This window comes from Panthera leo, chromosome E3, assembly GCF_018350215.1.
Source record: "Panthera leo isolate Ple1 chromosome E3, P.leo_Ple1_pat1.1, whole genome shotgun sequence".
Lineage (NCBI taxonomy): Eukaryota > Metazoa > Chordata > Mammalia > Carnivora > Felidae > Panthera > Panthera leo.
In genome coordinates, this window is record NC_056694.1 from 35,766,163 (window position 1) to 35,791,648 (window position 25,486).

General features: G+C 40.6%; 1 protein-coding gene across 18 annotated transcripts in view; it reads right to left on the reverse strand.

Moving 5' to 3' along the window:
- RBFOX1 (RNA binding fox-1 homolog 1) overlaps positions 1 to 25,486 on the reverse strand; it is a 1,461,670-nt gene that overhangs the window by 965,560 nt on the left and 470,624 nt on the right. The window contains exon 2 of one of the 18 annotated variants that reach the window (XM_042921410.1): positions 17,257 to 17,373. The exons of the other annotated variants lie outside the window; for them this stretch is intronic. The gene's annotated coding sequence lies outside the window, so the exon portion shown is untranslated. The remainder of the gene's footprint in view (positions 1 to 17,256; positions 17,374 to 25,486) is intronic. 18 annotated transcript variants of the gene reach the window in all.

The following is a 25,486-nucleotide window of genomic DNA, read 5'->3' on the forward strand; positions in this document are numbered from 1 at the left end:
GCTCTGAGCCATCAGCACAGAGCCCAATGTGGGGTTCAAATCCACAAACCATGAGATCATGACCTGAGCTGAAGTCGGATGCTTAACCAACTGAGCCAATGAGCCACCCAGCCACTCCTGGAAATAAAAGTCATTTTAAAGATCACCTTATCCTTCTATGGTAGCTTCCTGTCCACAGTCTTTATTTTTTTTCTTTTTTTCTGCTTTCTTCTTCCTCCTTTCTTCTTCCTTCCTTCCTTTCTTTTCTCCCTTCCTCCCTTTCTCTCTTTTTTTTGGTACAGCTTGCTGGAGTCATCTAAGTGACTCCAAAAAGCTAGCATTGAAAAGAGAGAGGAGTGTGTGTGCAAACAGCAAGGAGAGGAGAGGGAAGCAGATGGGTCTGAAACAAGAACTAAAAAGGGCTCACAAGAACCAACAAGGGCTCTCCATGTTTCAAGGACAAGTCTGCAAAGACCAATGGCAGCTGGGCTGGAGAAACCCAGAGGCTGAGAAATTAAAAGGACATCAAAATTAAGAAGCTACAAACTTCTCTAAATAGTGAAAGTTCACTTGCTCAGAGACGTGATATATCACAAAGTTCGGGATCAAAACTTTACAGAAGGGACACATGGAAAATGAAGTTAAAGGGACATCTGTCTGTGTCTATAAATGCCTAGAAAAGGACAGGAAGCAAAAAATACAGCCAACAATCCAGATGTTAACCCTAAAATTAGGGCCATCTTGGTGTCCGGCAATCACAATCCAGATGTCCTTACTAATGGGAAAGAGGCGGGTACAACAGGATCCTGGCTGTAGACACTGCCTTGAGCCCACCAGTTCTGAACGCTGCTGCACGTTACAATCACCCGGCAGCTATAACAAGTCCTGATGCCCAGAACCCACCCCGAGAGACTCCGATTCATTTGATCTGCAGTCAGGCTGAACGAAGCACTGGCATTTTTTTAAAAGCTTTCCAGATGATACCAATGTGTGTGAATGTTGAGAAACACTGGTCTAACTACAAAAGCAAGGAGCTTAAATCAATAGTCTGTATTCATCTCAAAGACAGATTTGTTGTTGTTGTTTTGTGCATGAGATGGTGGCTTTCATAGTGAATTTTTAAAATCGATTCCTTTAAAAATTTAAATTAAAAAATTTGAGCTATTTCATATAAGAATCCAATTTCCAGGTTCTCCTAAAAAAAAAATCAGCAGCTCTGGCGATTGGAGGCCACAAGCCACTCAACCCTTTAAACAGCCATGTTCTGCCATGAGCACAGCCCTGAGACATTTGAGTTTTGTGATTCCTATCCCTCAAGCATGCTGTGACTCAGACCTTCCCCAACCACTCTTTAGATCATCTAATGTTAAAACAATAACCAACTAAGACCACAATGGCAATGATTAGTGTCCATTTGCAACTCTATTTTACTCTTTTGCCACTAGGAAGGAGCCCAGAGTATAAGGGCTAAGCAAACATTACTGAAATTAATTAATTTGTGAGGCTTATTTTTTTTCTTGTGTTGGTGACAAAAAGAAGTGAGGAGGGCAGTAGAAACGCACGGAAAGTGCTGGACGAGGAACATTGCATTTCCAGCTCATCTTGAGTGCAGATGTGGTACTTGGATGAACATATGAGCTGTCCATGCATCAGTGAGTGCCCGAACACTTTGGAGGTGAGCCAGGGGGACTAGCCTGAGAGGATGGCCTCCCAGGAGTCACAGCCTAGCTTCACAGCATCATGCGCATCCCCACCCTTCAGGTGGCTTTTCTGCAAGAACATCATGGCCTCTTTGGGGTCGATGGTTGGGGTTTCATCACACACACGGATCCTCTCACCTGCTACAGGGAGATGTGACCACCAAATCATGAGATTTTGGTGACCTTCCCTTCTTGTTCTACAGAGAGCACCCCAGATTCAAACAAATTAACAGTTTGCTGCTGTACTTTTAAACAGTATAAGACAAAAACACAACCAAGAAAACAGAAAAAAAAAAGACACACTTGACTTGATCAGAATTCAAAACTTTTGTGCATTAAAGGGCACTACCGACAAAGTGAGAAGGCAATCCACAGAATGGGAGAATATATTTGCAAATTAATTATCTGATAAGGGATTAACATCCAGAATACATAAAGAACTCCTAAAACCCAACAAGAGTAAAATCCAATTTCAACAAAGAATTTCTCCAAAGAATATATACAAATGACCGATAAAGAATTCAGGAAATAAATAATGAGGGGAAATAGAATTCCATCCCTCCCCTCATGCCAAGATTGCTTCTATCCCCTTAACTTTTAGCTCCCCTGCACCTCCCCATAAGAGAGAATGATCCACATTAATGACTGGACCCTGTTACGAGAAGGCAAGGTCTCTGTGCTTCAGAAGGCAGGATCCTTGGCTCTACCCTCTTTCCTATAAACCTTTTGATCCCATAGGGTAGAAATCAGCAGAATGAAGAAAGTCCTAGTTGCTTGGGTCAAGCCCAGCCGTATCTTTTCTACTTCCTATCTCTTGTTCTCAAGAAATACATGTGGAAGGGTGAGTTAAGATGGACGAGGTCTACAGACCTGATCTCTTCTCATCTCTCTATGTGCATGTGAGTGTGCCAGAGTGACCTAGACCCAAGGTCTAGGGACTCCAGAATGGAGATAAGAGAGAAGAATAAAAAGATGCCCTGGCGGCCTTTTACCAGAGCTGAATTCAGGTACGGGGTGTTTACAAAGCCACGGAATATTCTCATAGTTACTGTCCCCGTACTGCTGCTTGCAGCTAGAATTCCTGCAGGACTCCTGCGGGAAGCAATGCAAACGGCAAAGGCTGATTCATGAGATTTCTGAACTCTGACCATGATACCAACAAAAGCACCGAAACTGTTACCTTCATCTCCATTAAATAATAACCAGCTGAACAAGAAACTCTCCTGAAAGCTCAGGAGAGAGAGTTGCCCATGAGAAGCTGAAATGCAAGAGCCATCTCTTCTGAATGATAACCCAAGTTGCAACCATATACTCACTCAATTAGTCACTCAGCAAAAACGACTCTTCCATTTCATGATCTTTAAAAAAAAAAGAGAAAAGTCCTAAATTGGATATCTAATTTCTTTCTTTTCTTCAGTTTAAAGCACAAAGGCTTTAGAATTGGGCTAAAGGGGTTATTTAAATCCCTAAGCTGTTGCTACTCTATAATTTCTGGTGTAACACAAAAGTTTTAAAACATTTTTTTCTTTCATTTCTGTACTTCCAATGCCCTTTTTCTCGGGGAGTAACTGCAGCTCTGACTATAATCACATTTAAGAGGCTATATTTTCGCACATTTTTCTGATTCAGAGCATTACCTGAGGGACTTTGTTTAGTCATATTAGAGGCTTTTGCACAGATTTAATCCCCCAGTTAATATCCCCAGGTATAATTCACAAGGCTAGCATTTAAGTTCCTCTTCAGGGCTTTTTTGACTTCCTTTCTGTCTTATGTTGCCTATGTCCTTGATCCACATAAAAGGATATAATCTTGCTTGTTCCTTATATTGTCTGTCTGTGCGGACGAATGTTTCATAACGGGGCTGTTTCTTAAATGGTAAATCTATAAACTTGTAATTGTATCGGACCAAGATATTTAGGTAGATTCGGATTTGTCCCACGCATTCTTTCGGCTCTGATTTCCCCAGAACTGATGACAGGTTTGTAAGTAATATTAACTGTCTTTTGTAGTAAATTACATCTTGTAATCACTGCAGGGCTCATCTCTGGCCAGAGCAGTTATCAGCTGAAGCAAATAAAGGGTTTGGAGACTCTGCTATCTGTTTCCTTTCAGAATGCCAGAAGTCCTCTATAAACACGAGTGTGTGGAATGAGAGGTCATCTTTTGAAAGCTATAATAAAACATGATTGTAACAGAACATGTGACAGGCTGCTTAGCAGAACAGCCGCCTGACAGTGGCTCAGCTGGAGCAAGACTCCGGGGGATGGGTGTGGGGGAGGAAAAACAAAAGCACCAGGAATTCTGTCTGCTGGATATTGTGTCCATCGACCCTATAATTAGTGTTAAGGAAAATTCGTCTTTGAGAGGACAAAAAAATGATCGGAGTCAGTGACCCACAAACTTGTGTGGTGGGTCCTATAAGGGAGATGAGAAAAATGAGACTAGAGAACCCATGGATGGACTCCCAAACTCCTTCCCCGACTTGTTCTAATGCCCCAGCAATGATGCCCAGATCCCCTCTATGTGGGCTATGGTGAAGATGATGGTATATAATAACATTTCACATGCACTCACTAATGTACCATGAGTTCTGTTCAATACAGTACCTGCATTACCCTATTCACTGAAACTGACTGACACTTTGTAACACTTATTTAAGCACTTACCATATGCCAGGTTCTGTTCTAGTTATCTTATGAGCATTAACTCATTAATGTTTGCAGCCCTATAAGCTAAGGGCTCCTGTTTCCTACCTTGCACAAGTGTAGAAGTGAGAGCTGTGGTAAGTTAAAGCATCAAGACAACCTAGCGAGGAGGTGAGCAGCTAGGATTTGAACGTGTGCAGTCTGGCTCTATGGTTCCAACCCTTAATCACGCCACCATATGCATAGTATTAGTGACCTTGCTAAGAGATATTATAAACGGAATGTATGTGCCTCACCCCCAAACTCACAAATTAAAATCCTAACCCCTCTGGGGCACCTGGGTGGTTCAGTTGGTAGAGCATGCTACTCTTGGGCTTGGGGTCATGAGCGTGAGCCTTATGCTGGGCAGAGAGAATACATTAAAAAAAGATTTAAAAATAATAAAATAAATTAAAAAATCAAATCCTAAACCCTCATGTGATGGTATTAGGAGGTGGGGCATTTGGGAAGTAATTAACTCATGAGGTTTGAGCTTATATAAAAAGGTTCTGGAAAGTTCCTTTGACCATTCCACCACATGAGAACACAGTGAGAAGACACGAAGCATGAACCAGAAAGTGGGTTCTCCCTAGACATCAAATGTGCCAGTGCCTTGGATCTTAAGACTTTCAGCCTCCAGAACTATGAGAAATATATTTATCAGTCATAAGTCACCCAGTTTATGGTATTCTTGTTATAGCGGCCAAAACGGATTAAGACAAAAAGTACTGTGTTTATCACCAGCTGTGGAGGAATGAGCTGAGTCTCTGCAGGTAATAAATGGCAGGAGTCTCCCTGCCTGCATGAGCTTGGGGGTTCCTAACCACTATGCTCTCTATCTGCCTCATCAGCACATACACCTCTTTGGTCTGTTGCTTAGTGTGTGTGTGTGTGTGTGTGTGTGTGTGTGTGTGTGTGTGTGTGTGTGTGTGTGAATGCTCCCTGTTCTTCTGAGGTATAGGGGATTCGAAGATGGATGGTGTATGTTCCCAGAGTACTTTCACTCACAAAGGGGAAATAGGTTAGGACTGAAAAACAAGTGGGGATGATCTTCATTAGCTTGAACTCACTGGAGCCCAAGTTCTGTCTCTAGAAGAGGATGCTACTTCTATTCCCCTGGTCACAATTTTACAAATACACACACCCACTAAAGGCCCCCTGGCTGATTGGAAATTTAAAATGGGTTCAATAAATGCAGATTTGCTTTATTTAAATTTGTGTAAAGCAGCAAGAACAGTGCCATCATCAATACTCATGTTCTGGAGGATGATTTGGAACGTGCTTTGATGTGAACACTGGGTTGGAAGAATAAAATTATTCAATACAAGGCCACGGCTAATGCCAAATGTGCATGTCAGCTTATTTGGAAAAATGGACTGGCACAAAGAAAAACATTTAAAAGTATTCATCATCTCACCTCCCAGAGGGAACCACTGTTAACATTTTGAGGTGGGTTTTGTCAGTTTTCACTTTACACAGTGTGACTATATTTATAATAAATATAATCATACTTTATGATCTTTATGTCTTTATTGTGAATTTTTCTTTTGACACTAAATACTCTTAAAAACCATCATTTTGAGTGGACACAAACTGTTGGATCATATGGGTACATCTTAAATTATTTAACAAGTTCTGTATGTTCACATTTAAGATGTTTCTCTATTTTTTGGTATTATGTTAATCCTGGAATAATCACCTTTGTACATAACCATCTGTTCTTCTCTGTTTATTTTCCAAGGATTTATTACTGGGAGATGACAAGAATATTGGTTTTATGATGTTGATTGCAGCATTACTTGTAAGAGCCAATAAATTAAAATTACCTAAATGTTTGTTAGTGGAAGTGTTAAATAAATCATATTCATACTCAGTATAAAATAACATGCAATCGTTTAAAATAGCAAGTTAACACTATGTCTCCACACAAGAAGAGATGTCTTAACATAAAGTTGAGTTTAAAAAGCTATGTGTGGTCTGATCACATTTAAAACTCCTACAAATTTATGGACATAAAGAAGTGAAATGTATGAGTGCGTGAATGTGTACCTTATTTGTACATGTGTAGACACACCTGTAAAGATGCCTTCAGCCACAACAGAAAACCAAATCTGACCAACAATGATCATAAGCATAAAAATACGAAATATGTTTTTAAAATTCCAGGGAAAAAAAGAAACAGCCCTTGGCTTTCTAAGCAACTCTCAGATTCAACAAGAACCCAACTTCTTTCAGACTTTCTATTCCACCATCCTGAGTCCAAGAGACTTTTGTCCTGAGGATTCACCTCATGGTACCATGACAACCAGGGTGGCTCCAATCATCAATACCACATCCAAAGCAAGAAGCAGGCGATGGTCAGTGCCACAAAGGATGAGCTCCTTGTGTGGTCATTCCTTTCAAATTGGAAGAAAATTTGCCATACTCCTTCTGGACTACTTCTTAATGTCTCATTTGGCACAACTGGGTCCCTAGGTGCAAAGGAAGCTACAACTTTGAGGATCTGACTTTTCTAGGGGGATATGGGAGGCTAAGAAAGAGGAGGGGACACTGTGATGACATATACAACTGACAAACCTTACTGAAAAAACAAACAAAAAAAAGTCTGAATGGGTATGTACCAAAGTACTTCTCCAGCTATCCTTGGATGCAGGAATCTACATGAAGATTAGAGAACATTCCTTAATAATTTATAAACTTGTTAGGTTAAATTTTATACAGTTGGTGTAAACTCCTTTTGTAATTTTTCCACAGAAAGAAAAGAACACAGTATTCCTAGTTGTTGTTCTGATAACAAATGGTCACTGTAGAGGACAAAAAAATCAGATTTTTATCAAGTTGAAAAAAGGCTTTCCAGTAAGTCTCCCTTTTGAGAGTCTGTTCATTCAGAAAACTGGAGCAGTGATAAAGGTAGTAGCTGGTCATGCTTAATTCAAAGCTGGGTGTGTGTATATGTGTATGAACGTATTATGTATGTATGTATTTGCACCTATATCCATATTTGTCTATTTATGTATCACTGTAAGAACATACTAATATCAGCAATTCCCAAATGGAGGTGATTTTGCACACCAGGGTACACAGTGTGTGTCTGTATGTCTGTCTATGTGTATACATATATATCCCAGGAGGATGAACACCTTTGCTTAGAGTCCAACTCAGATCTGTAACTCAAGAGACTCCATTAGAATCAGTTATGATTATGAGGGTCCAATTCACATATATACAACATATGAGGAAGTCCATTAAAAATCAAGTTATTTTTTTCTAGCTAGACCTTTTATTCTGAAGTTCCATCCTCATTAACTGTTACCTGTCTCTTGTCACTGAGTTAATACTGATGCAAAGTGAAAAAGGCAGGAACACAAGAGTAATGCTCCTCCTTTGGTAGAACCAGAATTCTTTGCTAGGTGGAAGAATTAGTATCTTGACATATTTAAATTACTCACATAGGCCATCACAAAGAGGCATCCTATGGTCAAAGTCAGTATGAGGTGTTTAGATGATTCAACGGGAACAGAGCAGTGTTTTCAACAAATGATGCTGGGGCAAGTGGATATCCATGTGTGAAGTACAGAAGCCAACCCTTATTTCACATGACATGCAAAAATGAATTCAAAATCGTTCATAAACCTAAGTGTTGAAGCAAATACTATACAACTCTTAGGAGAAAACATAGGGGGGGAAATCTTTCTGCCTTTGGGGTAGGCAATGAATTCTTAGATATGACACCAAAACAGCAAGCAGATAAAAGAAAAAAAAAATTAAATGGACTACATAAAAAAAAAATTTGTACTGCAAACAATTCTATCTAAAAAGTACAAATGCAATCTCACAGAATGGAAGAAAATACTTTCAAATCATATATGTGATAAGAAACTTTTATCTAGAATGTATAAAAACGCTTACAATCGAGTAACCAAAATCAATAATAAAAGACAACCTAGTTTTTAAAATGGATAACACAGGGGCACCTGGGTGGCTCAGTCTGTTGAGCATCCGACTTCGGCTTAGGTCATGATCTCGCGGTTCGTGAGTTCGAGCCCCGCGTCGGGCTCTGTGCTGACAGCTCAGAGCCTGGAGCCCCTTCAGATTCTGTGTCCACCTCCCACCTCCACCCCACCCCTGCTTGGGCTCTGTCTCTCTCTCTCTTTCAAAAATGAATAAACATTAAAAAAATTTTTTAATGGATAACAGAGTTTCATACAAAAAAAGATACACAAGGGGGTATAGCTGAGTTGTGAGCATATGATTGCAAAAAAAAAGACAAATAGCAAATAAGTACATAAAAAGATGCTTAATGCCATTAGTCATCAAGGAAATGCAAATCAAAACCACAATGAGATGCTACTTCATACCCAGTCGAATGTCTAAAATCAAACAGACAGACAATAATAAGTGTTCATAAGGATGCAGAGAGATTGCAGTCCTCAGACACTGATGGTGGGAGTATAAAATGGTGCAGCCACTTTGGAAAACAATTTGGCAATTCTTCAAAATGTTAAACACAAAATTCCTATGTGACTCAGAAATTCTACTCTTAGGTATATATTCAAGAGAAATGAAAGCATGGCTACAGAAATTCTTTTACATGAATATCCATAGAAGTATTATGCATAATGGCCAAAAAGTGGAAAAAACCCAAATGTCTATCAACTAATAATGGACAAATGAAACATGGCATGTTAATATAAGGGAATATTATTTGGCTACAGAAAAGGGAGAAAATTCTGATGCATGCTATATAACGTGGAACCTTCAAAACACTATGCTAATTAAAAAAAAAGACATAGAAGACCAAATATGACATTTTTCTATATATATGAAATGCCCAAAATGGACAAATCAACAGGGACATAAATTAGAACGATGGTTGCTGAGGAACAGGTGTGGAATGGAGTGAGAAGAGATGATGAGTAACTACTAATGGATTTAAGACTTCGTTCCAGAATGACAAAATATTCTACATTTAGCTGTATTGATGCTTGTCCAACTTTGTGAATATACTAAAAACCACTGAACTGTATACCTGAAATTTTTTCAATGTTTATTTATTTTTGAGAGACACAGAGAGTCAGAGCACAAGCAGGGGAGGGGCAAAGAGAGAGGGAGACACAGATTCCAAAGCAGGCTCGAGGCTCTGAGCTGTTAGCACAGAGCCTGACACAGGACTCAAACCCACAAACCATGAGGTCATGACCTGAGCCAATGTTGAATGCTTAACCGACTGAGCCACCCACGTGCCCCTGAATTGTATATTTTAAATGAATGGCTTTTGTGAATATGAATACCAAATGATATGTGAATCTCAATAAAGAGGTTTAAAAAAACAGTGCAAAGATTTGTGTGCATGGACTCTGGAAGTTGTACAATGCACAACCTGAACACACTTAGTGGTCCTGGCCCTTTGATGTTGGCCCAAAGAGTTTAAAAAATGATTTAGTACCAATAATTAGAAAATAGAAGATATCACATTAAAATCTGGTTGTATTTGTTTTTTCTTGGAAAATCAGAAGATCTGGACCATGAGCCCTTCATCCTTACGTGTCAACAATCTGCTAGAACTCAGCAGCCTCTTCACCCAGAGCATTCACTGGCCAGTTTCCCACCAGTCTCTTTCGATACCAAACCTACAATGAGTAGTTGGCCATCATTCACAATCACTCATGCATCCTTATATTTCTCACGAAATGGCTAAGGACAAGTGAGACATTTGATCTGGCCTCTCTCCCCAGGTCACTAAGTATGGCTACAGGGGCTGTTCCTGTGATTCATGAACTCCACATTTCTGCCTTCAGTTACCAGGCACCAAATCGTTTTTTTATTTGCTGACTGCACCTTCCCCGGCACTTTCTCTTCTCACTAGGCAAAGGATGTGCCTCTATCTATTCTTGATAAGGCCCCGTCATCCCTTATGAACTGCTTCTCCACTTCAGGATGATGAGGACGCCTTCTGTGGGTACAGATGAACTCAAGTGTCCTCAAGCAGTCTCATGTTTCCTGGGTAGTTAATACATATTCAGTGCACATCGCACCAGCAGGAGGAGGGAAGCCATAGTCTTCCCGTGAGTGAGACTGATCCTTAAGGCCAGACTACACAAAAGCAGTGGGGTTGGGAGGAGTCTGCGATCCCAGTAAAAAGCTAGGCAATGGGAGACAAATACCTTAAGTGGTCCTGGACATTCATGGACTGTACATGTACATGTACATGTACATGTACTTGTGTACATATGTACACATCACCTGTCTTTTTATTTATTAACCAAGTACTCTTACTATGTGGTCCAGTGCTACTGAATGGTATGCCTTTGTAAAATAAAAAGATAAAATAAAATCTTACTTCTTTCAAACAATTTACTTTTCACATTTTTTTACTCAAATAAACAAAATTAGACAAGAATAAAGGAGGATTCTTCTATTTCTACTATAAACTAACAAATAGACATGCTATCATAAAGAGAAGGTAAGTATAAAAATAAAAACAACCCCAACAAAAACTTAGCTCTGGCAAGATCCCTTTGCCAGCCCAAGGCCTACCTCCCCCTTTGTTATAAGGAAGAGTGCAAAATCTCATTGAAGGTAAACTATAACCAAACAGAAAATTTCCTCTTAAGGTAATCAGGAGGCTTGGAGTGCCTGGGTGGCTCAGTTGGTTAAGCGGCTGACTCTTGATTTCGGCTCAGGTCATGATCTCATGGTTCGTGGGTTTGAGTCCCAGGTTGGGCTCTGTGCTGACAGCATGGAGCCTGTTTAGGATTCTCTCTCTGTCTCTCTCTCTGCCCCTCCCCAGTTTGTGTGCACATGCTTGCTCTTTCTCTCTCTCTCAAAATAAATAAATAAACTTAAAAAAATCAGGAGGCTTATAAAAAAAATGAAAGGCTTATCATTTCCTTGTTCTATGATTCCATATTATTTTAATTCTTTCTTTCACAGCCTAAACTCCTTGCAATGCCCCCTGGTAAACTCACAGTGCACATTAAGCAACACATTCGAGGGAAAACATAAAAATCCACTGGAGCAAGCGGAAGGATGCACGCGAAGGGGCGGGTCCTGCTATCCATCCACAATCCCACCCTCAGGACACGCACGAGGGATAAGGCTACTTAGCATCTTGCCTTGGTGAGTGGGAGAACTGGAATTGCAATGTTAATGTCCAGGGTAAACTTGCCTACAGAATAAGCCCACAGACCTATTTCATCAGCCTGTGGAGCTCTGTGCACTTGTGGGTGTGTGCGCACATGCACACACACACACTCAGACACTCACACACACACAGAGTCTTGCTCTGCGGACTATGAGCTTCAGGGCCAGAAAGATGTGGCAGATTCTGTCACTTAGTAGTTGAGCCTCAGTTTCCCCATATGTAAAGTAGGAATAAACATTCAACGTGGAGGTGAACTATAATGTGGATGTAAACGTATGCAACATCCAGCTGCTCAGGACCCTAGAGGGGAGCCTAATAATTGGTACCTGTTATTTTTCCAGTTCTATTTCCCTATATTGTAATATTTCAGAGCACCACTGGAGAAAGAACACAAAAGAAGAAAATTAGAGAGAGCCATTTGAAATACAGACTTAGGGAGAAGCTTTCTACCCTGTGACCTGTGGCATGTGATTAAACTCTGTGACTCTCCAATCTCATGCACGTGAAACAGTATAGGAAATGTTAAGTTATACAATTATTAACTACATAATTAGATAATAAGATGATTTTGAAATCACCCAGCACATAGTAGGTGCCCAGGGAACATGAGTTAATTCTTCACTTGCAGTTGAATCAGTTAAAAATACAAAAATCCAGTTTCACAAAGCAAATGTATTTTCCTGATCTAATTTTCCAAATCCCTTCAAAGGGATCTCTGGATGGAGAGGCTGATCTGCTAGTCCTACCTTCAGGAGTACGCATTGTTAGTGCATTTAAAATGTACCTCCTTCTTTATTTTGAATTGTAGACCCTACCTTCTAAGCAATTTTCAAGTTAAACAGAAGACAAATTAAGGAAAGAAACTGAGCAGTAGAGGGAGCAGACATTACCAGAAACAGGTGGGTAAGGACTTCAGTGTCACGTGGCCCAGCAGCAAAGACCAAGACGGAAAGAGGAGTCGTTTCTCTCAACTGATGGAAGCAGGTAGGGCAGTCCCAATGCAAACATAGCCAGTGCTCTCAGCAGCACTGTCACAAATTCAGATGGAGAGAGTCCTTCCTGTTCTTTGCTGAAGGAGCTCTACGTAGTGTATCGAACACACAGTTCCTTCAGTGATAATGCATTGATTACATACTATACAGAGTACCCACTCTGAAATAAAGATATCCCAATGCAATCACGATACTTACTACTTTACCATCATTTCCACCCAAATATTCGTGCAGCAATCCAATGTTGGCTAGATCTATGGTTGTGACAGGTCTGCACCTGCCAAGCTCATCGAGGTTGAAATGTATGCACATGTATCAGTTACTGACCCAGAGAATAAATGGGGAGTGCACTGCTCCCTGTACTAGTGGCCAAGAGCAAACTCTCAGCCCTGCATCTTACCTGCTATGGCGGGCTGAGTGGTCCCCTAATCCCTGGAACCTATGAATATGTTATGTATGGCAAAGGGAAGTCACATATAACTAAGGTTAAAGAATCTAAAGTAGGAAGATTACAATGGATTATATCTAACCTAATCACACCCTTAAAGGGAATATTCTCTGGCAATAGGTAAGGCATGAGAAGGGCTTGACTCATCACTGTTAGCTTTGAAGGCAGAGGGAGCCACAAGCCATGAAATGTGGGTAACCTCTAGCAGCTGACAATAATCACTGGCCAAAAGCCAGCAAGGAATCAGGGACTTCAGTCCCCCAAAACACAAAGAATTGAATTTTGCCAATAACCTGAATGAACCTGTAAGTAGATTCTCTTTCAGAGGGTCCCAAGTTCCCAGACCAGCTGATACCTTGATATCAGTCTTATGAGACACAGAGCAGAGAATCCACCCAAACAAATCAGTGCCCAGACTTCTGACCCACAGAACCATAAAATAATAAGTTTGTCATTGTGCCTTTAACCCACTAAACTTGGGGCATTTACTACAATAGAAATAGCCATCGAATACAACTATGTTTATAACACTGGCTCACAGACCAGAAAAGGTTTGCAAGCAGGTTTTACCAATCTTCTGTTTAAAAAAGAAAAAAAGGGGGGGGATAACTAAAAAAAAAAAATGGTGTTTTTCATGTATAGAGGGTAGTTTAGTATAAAGAAGTCAACTCTCCTTTCAAGGCTAAGTACAGTCCTTTACTCTGTAGTGATATCCTTTCTAATTTTGACCTTAAATTGTCTTCTGTTTTATGACATTATGATGCAGCAGATGATTGTCTTTATCAGGAAAGACAAAATTATAGTAGTTCTTTTTATGCTTTTTGGTTCCCTTTTGCATTTTTATTTATTTACAAATTTTATTTATCTGTGAAATCCTGAAGTCTGAGACCCACTGCTGTCACCAACTAGACCCTAATACCTGACCATTACTGTCCACCTGCTTGTAATCACCAGCCTCTGTCCCACATTTTTCCTTATGCTCTTCTTTCCAGCTTATCTCTTAACTCAAGCAAATGGAAAGCAAAAGCACCTCTCAAGCAACAACAACTGCCCAGACAAGACCTCAAGTCAGCTAAGACTACCCAGACCAGTTTGAGCACAACCCCCGACTCCCGCCTGTGCAGATGGACCATGGAATAACCTCTAGAATGACCGATGTTTACCTTTACCTCATTTACCTAAAATCCACACAAGGAGAAGCACAGGCCTCACAGAAGCATAGGATACGTGATGTCTGTATAGACATGTTTCCTTAAGGCGCATCCGCGATCTTATGTCCATCTCTACATATGACGACAAGGACCCCCTCTTTAAATAATCATCCTAACCCTAAATAAAAGGAACCTATTCACCCTTGCTTGAGGAATCATGGCTTTGGAAGTCATTCCCCCTGATCTTCTTTTTGATGAATATAAAGTTTACCTTCTGCGATAACTCCTCCTGGTGGATTTGTGACTCACCAAGGAGGAAACTTAACATTAGTTTGGTTACATTGCCACACATCGAACACTTTCATCTTCGAAGCCAGCAGTTGCACAAATGACAACCCAAGGGACACAAGAAACAGTGACAAATCATTTGGGGCACTTGTATACTAACTTGTCCATAACCTTCATCCGTCTGTTTAGGAAAATGGGTAGACCTGATTCTACAAAATAGATATTTCCTCAAAATTATGGCTCCAGAGCATTTTGGATTTTGTTTGAGAGCATGTGCACTTATGCGTATGGGTCTGTGTGTTGGTATAAGGGTAGTCATACCTCAAAGTAAAAGATAAGATTGCCCTGCCATCAAAATGCTATACATTCATTCGTTCATTCCCTCATTTATTCATTCAACACATATTTATGGGGTACCTACTATGTGCCAGGAACTGTACTAGGTCAAGGGGATCAATGATGAACCAAAGTAAAGTTATTTTAAACTTTCATGGAAGTTAAAATCTCATAAAGAAGACAAAAATCAATGATTTAATCTCACAAATATATGCCAAACCAAAACTGTCATCAGTGCTAGAAAAAAAGAGCACCTGCAGCCATGAGACATCTCATTGTGGGGTTTCATGTGGTCTGGCTAGAGTGTCAGAGATGACTTCCCTGAGAAAATTATGGCGTAGCAAGAATCTAAAGAGCGAGGGAGCCAACTAGACAAAGCAGTGAAGACAAGTGTTGTTTGCAAATACAATAATCCCTATGTAAATGCACACACACACATTCTGAAGAGGAGAGTCAGTGTATCCATTTTTTTTTTTTTTTTTTTTTTTTTTTTTTTTTGTATGTGGAGCTATCTGTGCCAAAAGAGGAGAAAAGACCTGAACTACTAGCCTGGAAACCTGGCTTCTATTCTCAGTGTTTTAGTATAAATGTGTCTGGTTTTGGTTTCCTCGCTTCTGAAATCTTATAGTGGGGCTCTACAAATTTGAAACCCTCTTTAACGTCCTCAAAATCCCCACACTTCTGAATCATCATCGTCATGCAGAGAAAAGATGAGCTGATACAAATAATGATGACAATGAATGGCAACAACTGATGGTACACTTACTCCGTGACAAGACACAGTGTAAATATTTTCCATCCATTAGCTCATTTAAGCCTCATAACAACCCATGAGATACATCTGTGTGGCAGTGACTGGCAAGGCTCAGTATCACTGTGAACTATCAGCGTCCAAACACACGGGAGGAGTGTAATTCCTGACCCTCCGTGGTAGCAGTACCATGTGAGCCGATGAGTTGTGAGCAGAATTACTGTGTGCCACTTCTTGGCTGAGCATGAATTTTGGCACAATACCCTCCAGAAAACTCTTACCCCACCGCTAATGTGACCAGCAGTAATTTAGGTGGTGGCTATTTCATAAGTCTGAGTCCTACAGTTTATCTGACAAAGACCATATCCCATGTAGTTGATGAAAAATTACCTCGGTTATTTGAAGCTACTGAACTATGGGGTTGATTGTCACTGCAACATATCCTAGAGCTCATCCTGTGTAGCACACAATTATATTCAACTGCTTCTTTTTTCTTAGATGTTTTTTAAAGTTTATTTAAGTAGAGGTGCCCTGGTGGCCCAGTCAGTTAAGCGTCCGACTTCAGCTCAGGTCATGATCTCGTGGTCCATGGGTTTGAGCTCCACATCAGGCTCTGTGCTAACAGCTCAGAGTCTGGAGCCTGCTTCAGATTCTGTTGCCCTCTCTCTCTGCCCCTCTCCCACTCATGCTCTGTTTCTCTCTTTCTCAAAATAGACATTAAAAAAAAGTTTATTTAAACAATCTCTGTACCTAACACAGGGCTCGAACTCATGACCCCAAGTTCAAGAGCCACATGCTCTACAACTGAGCCAGCCAGGTGCCCCTTTATCTGATTCTTACACATGCCAAAACCACATTCAGAGAGGCTACATAACTTCCCAAGGTAATGAAAATCATTAAGTGGCAGGGCCCCACATTGGGACTCACAGGTTCTTTTATTTAATCATTACACCAAGCTAAATGTGCGGATGCACGACCCACTGTGCCACGGGTTACTTCTTAGAGTTGTGTGATTCTTGCCATAAAAATGCACCCAACAGTATGGCATACATATTCCTCCATCATGGAACAAATGAGAGCACTAAATCAAATACAACCATCCCAAGACCCTTTGAAGATAGCTAAGAGGAAGTTGAGGAAATTTACACCTGCAGACACTTCCCCTTCCCATTCTCTAGAAAGATTCCTGGTATGCATGTAAATATCCTCTGAATTCAGAGATGAAGAGGCCTCCAGCTAGGCACAATAAAGCCAATTTAGCTTCTTAAACTGAAACTGCTTTGTGAAATAATCCTGTAGAACTCTCCACTAAATGAGTTAGAAACTAGTTGCATGGGGCTTTCATTGAATTTACTTGTGAGAGCTATATAAAGGACAATTGTCTCTGAACCAGGTACATCAAATACAGGCCTGCTACTGGGTAAAAGCTTGGAATTCTACACCACCTACACACACAAAGAAAATTAGCTTTTGATTGAAAGGAAGCACTATTGAAAAACCCCAGGGGAGGAAAAAGAAACAACACAAATGAATGACACCTACAGGCAAATCCAATGGTTGAGGCCATTTGACTAAGGACTTTCTTAGTCTGAAAGGGAGAGAAAAGAACAATTTCTGAGATCATGAAAGATAATCGAACCAAATCAAAGGAAAAGTAGTCACTCTTCAAATTCTAAACAAGGAGAGTTTAAATATGCCACGTGGACATAAAATAAAAGTTCTCCACACTTCTTTCTGAGTATTTAATGCTGGTAAAAAAAAAAAATGGCAACAAGTACTCAACCCTTTCTTCTCTTGACTGTCATTATTCCAGTCGTCTCTTTTCTCCTTCCTTTTCTTTCTTTACTTTATTTAAAGATCCTCAGCCAAGACATAGGGCTACTTCTTAGTCTTCCAAACACTGTTTAAAAAAAGGGCATAAGTTGTAACCTCAGTCATTACTGAGATTTTTCTCCATACTCATGATGTAGCTACAGGTAGATTTGTATCATTCTTGCCCAGTACCGTCAAAGTGTGTTCTCTTTTCTGGCAGCGGTATTACAACTGGGTGTCATGGTTCTGCTGAAGGGGATACAGCAAATATTTGGTTGGATTTTTTTTTAATGTAAATAAAATCAAAGAATTAGAAGTAGACTATTTCATTACTATCAGCCTAGTAACCAATTCACATAAGGATCTTTAATGGGTGAACAGTTGAAGAAGAGGATATTTAAGTAGTCATGTGAGAGGTAAGGGAGACGATTCATTTTCAGAAATACCAAATAAAAGCTGTGCGGTCTAGTTAACAGTGGGTTTACAACCTATTGGAAATATGTACAGCCCCTTCCCCTCCCCCCCCCCCACACGCAAACAATGGGGTCCCAAACCCTTAGACACTTCACTTCCTAGTTCTTCTTCCCCTCTCCATTTCGTGGGCTTATTTAACGGGCTTTGCAATGAGCATGCACCAAAGAACAAAGGGAGGAGGGACTGAAAGTCTCTGCGTCACCTCAGGGAATGTACATTTGTTCCAATCAGCCTACATTTTGCTTTCACGTGGGCATAGGAGACATCTGGATAAGGATGTAAACTCTGTGGTACTCAGCCAATGAGGAACCAGGAGAGGGACTTGTATGCTAGGAGATAAACTGTCTGCTGTAACTGCCCTGAATGTCCCTGTCCATCAGACACCAGCTCTTGGAAGAATGTTGATCAAAGCCTTGCTTCGCTGTGCTCACAGTCTCGGGGTCCCTCCTTTGATTGGGTTGATGGGTTTATTTCTAACAGTCTCAAAGGATAGGCACACAGATTGTTTCCTAACCACTGGACTAGTTTATCCTGGGGAAATCTGCCAGTTACCAAGTGATCAACTTTACTGTCATCAACAGTGGGGCGACATGACATGAATTACTTCCAGATAAGATGCAGTGGAATACAGCCAGCATCATCCATGTAGTGCTCATGAAAAAACGGCGAAGCTGAATCTAAACATATAAATCCTGATTTTTTAAAAATATTCTGCAAGGAAATAGCCCAGGATTGTTCAGAAATGTCAATATGATAGAAAGATTAAGAAAAAATTGGTAGGAGTACTTTTCTATATCAAAGGTGAGAGAGAAGACAAATGTAATGCATATATTCCTTAACTGTATCTTGGATTACAATAATAATAATTGTACCATGGCTATGTAAGAAAATACCCTTGTTTTTAAGAAATGTATGGTGAAGTCTTTAGGCATGAAGTATCCATGGCACCTGCAATTTTCAAATAGTGCAAAATATATAGTGGGGAGGGAATAAGAAGAGAAGGTCAGTGTCACAGAATGTTAACAATGAGTGAGTCTGGGTGAATGGCATATGGGTCTCCACTATACTTTAAATTTTTCTGCAGGTTTGAATGTTAAAAGTTTAGAAATAGGGGCACCTGGCTGGCTCAGACAGTGGAGTATGCAGCTCTGGATCTTGGGGTCATGAGTTCAAGACCCATGTTGAGTACAGAGATTATTTTTTTAAAAGTTTGGTAAGAAAAAATACTTTTTCCTTAAAAATCATTTTTATAGTTTCTACATTAAAAGCTTGTATTATAGTAAACTTCTAGGTTTTGCTTGTTTCTTGTAACATTAAGACTCTTTGAAGAAACCTTTTCCTCTTTCCCTACGATCAGTTCATATGGTTATGAAGAGTCTCATGTAAAACCCTGCTTCTTAAGATGGGTGAACACCTCAGGTCTGGCCAAGACTTATCTTGCACCACTGAAATTTGGTTCTCTTTGCCACCAGGTTCCTGAGCTGATGGAATGTAAGTTTGCACCTGTTGGTAGAGATCTTGCTATTTCTAGGAAACAGCCTAAGAATACAGCCAATACAGAGGAATGTATAATTGTGGGAGCACATACTCCTGGCAACATCCCCTCTTGTATCTTGATTCAGCCTTACTCCCAACCTGCTATATATCTAGATGTTTCAATAACATAAGACAATATTTCTCTTTTTTTTTTAGTCATTTCAAGGTGGATGTATGTCATTTACCACCAAAAAGGTATCTGATTAATAGAAAGAGTAAAAGGAAGTCACAGAGGTGTGATACACAAAATTATGACACATTGGAGATCACTACTGGGTTAATCTATACTGCTGGTTTAACTCATGTATGGGCATTTTAAAATAAATGCTTCTTCCATTATTGCTGCATAATAAAGAATACCCTTGAGAATGGAGGGTGGTCTGTTAAAGAAAGTTGTTGTTCTCACATTTACCTTTCTGAGTGAATTGGGGTTTTCCTAATACTGTCCACTGAACACAAATACAGCTGCCTACAGCTGCCATTATCACCTGATTTTAAATGTCTAAATATATCATAACGGACTCATTCCTTTAAACAATGGGGGTATAGGCAAACGTTACAAATTCCCAAGTGAAATATAAATATTTGCTATCAAATATGGCTAATACCTGTTTTACATATTGTAGTATATAATTTCACGTGTTGGGGAAAATGTATCCCACTCTGTTAAAAATGAAAGCCTAGGGCGCCTGAGTGGCTCAGTGGGTTGAGCGTCTGACTTCAGCTCAGGTCATGATCTCACACTCCGTGAGTTCGAGCCCCGTGTCTGGCTCCGTGCTGTCAGCTGGAGAGCTGGAGCCTGGAGCCTGCTTCAGATTCTGTGTCTCCCTCTCTCTCTGTCCCTCCCCTGCTCATGCTCTTTCTCTGTCTCAAAAATAAATAAATCATAAAAAAAATTAAAAAAAAAGTGAAAGCCTATAGTTTGAAGCTATCTGTAGACACTTTAATTAGAAGAGAAAGAATTATAGACAACCTCCACTGCAGGATAGGTCTACAATACTCACAAATACCTATTTTATACAACTTCCCCTGAAATTCTCAGCATCAGTGTACAGACTTCTACCCGAATTGTCAGAGCATCAGATAAAAAAAAAAAAAAAAAATCTACATTAGTTTTACAGTGATGGCCAGTAAGGGTGGTTTTGCTCCCTTTGAACTGCAGCAAAGAGATGCATGATTATATGAGCACACATTGATCATTGTGAGCATTCACCATTGTTTACTGCATTATTCTTGCACAGAAAAAGTTTGCATCTTTGATGTAACATAGCACAATCAAAGGAGTGGAAATGCCCCATGCAGACTATTGTGGGGAATTAAAGAGAGCTCAAAGTCACAAAGGCAAGAGCCTTCCAAAACATGTCAAGATGAAAAATGGGGCTTGAAACACTTATTTTAAGTGTAACATGGGGGGGGGGGGGGTCTATGATTCCATTCAAAAGGGATATGAAATACAAGTCAGTCAACCTTAGAATTAAAACTGAAATAAAGTCAAAGTCAATGTCAAGCAAGAAAAAGAAGATTCCAAAGTTTTCAAAAGCATGAAGGAGCTCCTCATGTAGCAACGTGTGTAGTTTAAATGCTGAATGACTGCACTGTAAAAATATTTTTTCCTTCATAAACGTGTGATGATAAAGGTGTCCTCTTCTCTAAGATAGGACACATGATGACTGAGGGAGGCGTTTAGGAAAAACAACCCAGATGATGCTAGGATAACATGGCACTGCCACAGAATTTTTTTTTTCTCCTTTGCAGGAGAAAGGCTACCATTAAGGTTCTGACCATTGTGAGTATTTAAGGCATCTGGAGCCTCTCCCTTCTAAGAGGCAGAAATGACAAGTACAGAGCCATCATCAGGTGTCATTCTGCTTAGGACTCCTGTTTGTTGGCCCTTTTGCTTGAGCCTAAGTACTTGATTCCACCTTAACTAAGTAAGGCAGAGGGAAGTTACCATACTTATCAACACAGTGCATAATCCTTGCCTCAGGAAGGGAGATAATGACCAAACATCCTCCTTTGTTAAAGCTAAAGCCCCGCAGGTGGGGGATCTGCTGGAGGCTGCAAGCAAAACCTTTCTGGTTTGCCTGGACCCCTTAGGGATCAACACTAGACCATCCCAGCCAGGGAGGGGAAGGATTCTCACCTTCCAGCTTCAGGTAGGGGCCTGGGAGTAACGAGGGTGCTCTATTTTATTTTTATTTATTTTATTTATTTTTTTACTTTTTAAGGTTTCTTTATTTATTTTGAAAGAGACAGAGACAGCATAAGCAGGGGAAGGGTACAGAGAGAGGGAGAGAGAGAATCCCAAGCAGGCTCTAAACTGTGAGTGCAGAGCCTGACGCAGGGCTCAAACTCACAAAACCATGATTTCATGACCTGAGCCAAAATCAAGAGTCCGAGTCAGATGCTTAACAGATTGAGCCACCCAGGCACCCCGGGGGTGTTCTATTTTAAAAGGAAGTAAGAGGAAACAGAAGAATAAGGCTTCTTGTTGCCCTCACATACATGTCTCATTGAAGTCAAAATAATGGATGTGTGGTTTGATCATATTCAGAATGCCACCTTTGCTGGGCCCAAAAACTCCCATCTCACAAGATTGTTGTTACGGTCTATTGAGAAAATAGATGTGATTACACTGGGCACAATGCCTGCCCCACAGTAGGAACACCCAACACATAAAAGGAAGACAAGACTTAGTTATGTTTCCTTCTGAACAATCTTTCAGTATTTGTGATTTATTCACTTAAAAAAAAAAAAAGGCCCTAAACTCAGGAATCCCAAGTTTAAAAAAAAAAATCATTGGTGTTTTTATTTTAAGTTTATAGCTTTCTCGTTTACCAACTGGACTGACAGTGATACAATCGCCTTTCTTTACAAACAAGTGCAGCCAAACTCATTAGCCTTTAACATTTTCCAATCTGATTATTTGTAGATTCCCCTACTTTTCAATGAGTAAATAAAACAAGCTGGGAATGAAACATTTATTTTGGCATCACACCAACCTAATTAAACTGCAGTTTCATTAGGCTGTAGCAGGCTGCTGAAAAATAATGTAATTGACCTATTAAAAGTTACTACTTTGGTTCAGTTTTCTGAGCTGCCAGAAATTACACTGTGATTTAAAATGCCTAGTTACCTTGACAAAACCAGCCAGAGAGCACAGAAGTAAGAGTTACAAAGAATGGAAAGAATCCAATTAGAAAGGAAGCAGGTAACAAGATGCTCTCCCCAAATCACAATTACTTGGAGGAAAGCAATAAAATGTAAAATGGAAGCTAATCAAGTTCTAGTTATTTCCTCCATTGACTAAATGTTGTTCATACCATGGGAGCAAGTGTGAGATGCTCTCCCAAAACTTAGCAGTAAGATGGTTTAATGAGCCAACAATGGTTTATTATTCTACTTGTTTGGTATCAGCAGGCCCATTGCTGGAGGAATCCACCCTTTCCCAGTCTCAGACCAGGAGTTTGAGTGCAGTTAAGCAGGCCTCACACAGCTTTCCAAGGGCGGGGCCACACAGCCCTCCAACCACACCCTGGTAAGTCCTCTGGCTGACGGAGGCAGCATAGCCCAGGATGACCAGCCTGCTGATGAGAAAGACCAAGGAGACCAGCTTCACCAGGAAGGTGGGAGTCACCCCACCCACCTTGTGGAAGGCCGAGGGGAAGCTGAGCAGGCCGGCCCCCAGCGCAGATTTCAAGAGGATGAAGATAGCACCCGGCGAGGACAGAGAGGGGCTGGCGGCCGCGGGACCTGGCTTCTCCTCGAGACCTGGGCTGCCAGCCATCGGTCCCTCCATGGCCCCAAAACCCGACTTCAAGGTCAGATAGTTGTCAGCCATCAGGGACAGGGCTCAGGCTCGCACCAGCTTGTTCAGCGGCATTTCTTGGGCCCCACTGGTGGAAGAAGGAAGGTTCTAGCTGTGTGAGTGCTCCAAGCCACCCAATCAGAGTATCGCATATTCTGACCACAGTGACTGATTCCTTTCAGGACCAATCAGAACTTTTCATGGGTCTTCTACTAGAATGACCAGGAAAGGAAATGTCTATTGTCCGGCTGGTGTTCTGAATGGAGAATGCCTGTCTCTGTTGGTAGCCATCTGCCATCTTGGAGGGAGAACTCACCTGCAAATGGAGGCAACTCCGAAGAGAGGCAGGGTGAAGATGAGTGGGAGACAGACCAAAAACAATCTATAACAATAGTCCTTCTGATGCCATATTTTTACCAATATTCCCTGCATGCTTGGAATGTCTGTACTAGGCGGAGGCCATCTTAGAATTTATGGATGAGTTCCACTGCTTCCTTCACCAGATGCCCTTCTTAAGACTACTTTGATCACCTCGTTCACTTGTTCATTCATATATCCACTCATTTAGTATGTTTTACTTCCCCAGTGCATTTCAGGCCCTTTGCTAATCATAGAGGAAATAGAAAAGGACGCACACATTCCAAAATGTTACAAAGCCTGGATTTGACTAGTTATTAATAAGATAATCATGTGCATTAATACAGAATTACATGGTGCTGTAGGAGCATTTGAGGGAAGGTCTAATTTAATGTAGGACTGTGTAAGTCAGGGAAGGTCTCTTTGATGAGGTGACAGGGATATGGGGATGTGAAGAATGAGACATGGCCAGATACTGAATGGGAAGACAGCAGGATAGAGTAGTTCTCCTGGTAGAGAAGCAGAATGCAACAGAAGATCAGTTAGAACATTCTCAAGAGGGGTAGAGTGACATGAGGTGAGGCTGGAGAGCAGCAGCAGATCCTACAAATCTGGGGAGAAAGGGGATGACTACATTCTAAATGCCAAGAGAAGACATGAGAAATTGTTATCACCCCACCATCAATACATAATCTCTCTCTGGTGATGGCATTTTGCTGGTTCATGTGTGGTACTTCTTTAAGGATACCCTGAAACAGCTAGAGGTGTTTTGAGAAGTGACTATTCTGAAAGTTGGGCAAATACTGGCCTAAGATGTCACAATTTAAGTATTACAATGAATTTCATAATCCATGATTGGGGATGTCCGGGATTGATGGGTTTAGGACTTTTTATCCACCTGACTCTATCAGTAGCATTAGACCTCTGAGTTCCAAGGGCATTCAAATTGAAAGAAAAAAAAAAAAAATTAGTTCGAACATTTCAAGTAGCAAAGTCAAAATTAATAGCTGCTTAATTATATTTCTCCAAAATGCAGTATTATGTCATCATCACTAATTGTTAGATTTAGGATTCACAAATATTTTATGACATTGGAAGACAAATTGTATGCTGTTTTTTGCCTCTTATAAGAATTTCCAAGTGCATGAGACAAATGCTGAGAAACAGTAGCCAGTCATAAATTACTGAGTTAATTCACTTTCATAGCAAGAATGTAAAAAACTCTTTCAAACTTATGCTATATTAAAATTGTGTTATACATCAAATTTGGGTGCACTGAAAAAACTCTTTCAAACTTATGCTGTATTAAAATTGTGTTATACATCAAATTTGGGTGCACTGGGGTGCCTGGGTGGCTGAGTCAGTTAAGCATCTGACTTCGGCTCAGGTCATGATCTAATGATTCAGGGGTTTGAGCCCCGCGTCGGGCTCTGTGCTGACAGCTCAGAGCCTGGAGCCGGCTTTGGATTCTGTGTCTCCCTCTCTCTCTGCCTCTCCCCTGCTTACACCCTGTCTTTCTCTCAAATAATAATAATAGTATTTAAAAAGAAATATAAACTTGGGAGCACTTTAATTAATAGCTTATATCAAGTTTTCTCAACCTTGATATTTTGGGCCAGATAATTCTTTGTGGTGAAAAGGGCTGTCTTGGGCCTTACAGGATGCCTAGCAGCATCCCTGGCCTTTACCCACTAGATACCAGTAGCAACACCTCCCCTCCCTCCCCCAAGTTGTGTGACAACCAAAAATATCTCCAAACATTGACAAATGTCCCAGGGTTGGGACAGGGGGGAAGGTGTGCAAAAATACCTCCGTTGAGAATGATTGGCTTTTATGAATGTCTGGGGCAAAATAAACCCTTGAAATGTCTCTGACTGTGTCAGATATATAATCCACAATTGCATCCTGGAGGGACATAACACCAAAGTCAAGAATCTGGGACACATACCCAATTTTTACAAAGTTTGAGAGTCTCCGGTAAAAACCTACCTTTAGTTCCAGGTGACCTCTATAAACCCAGCTGAGA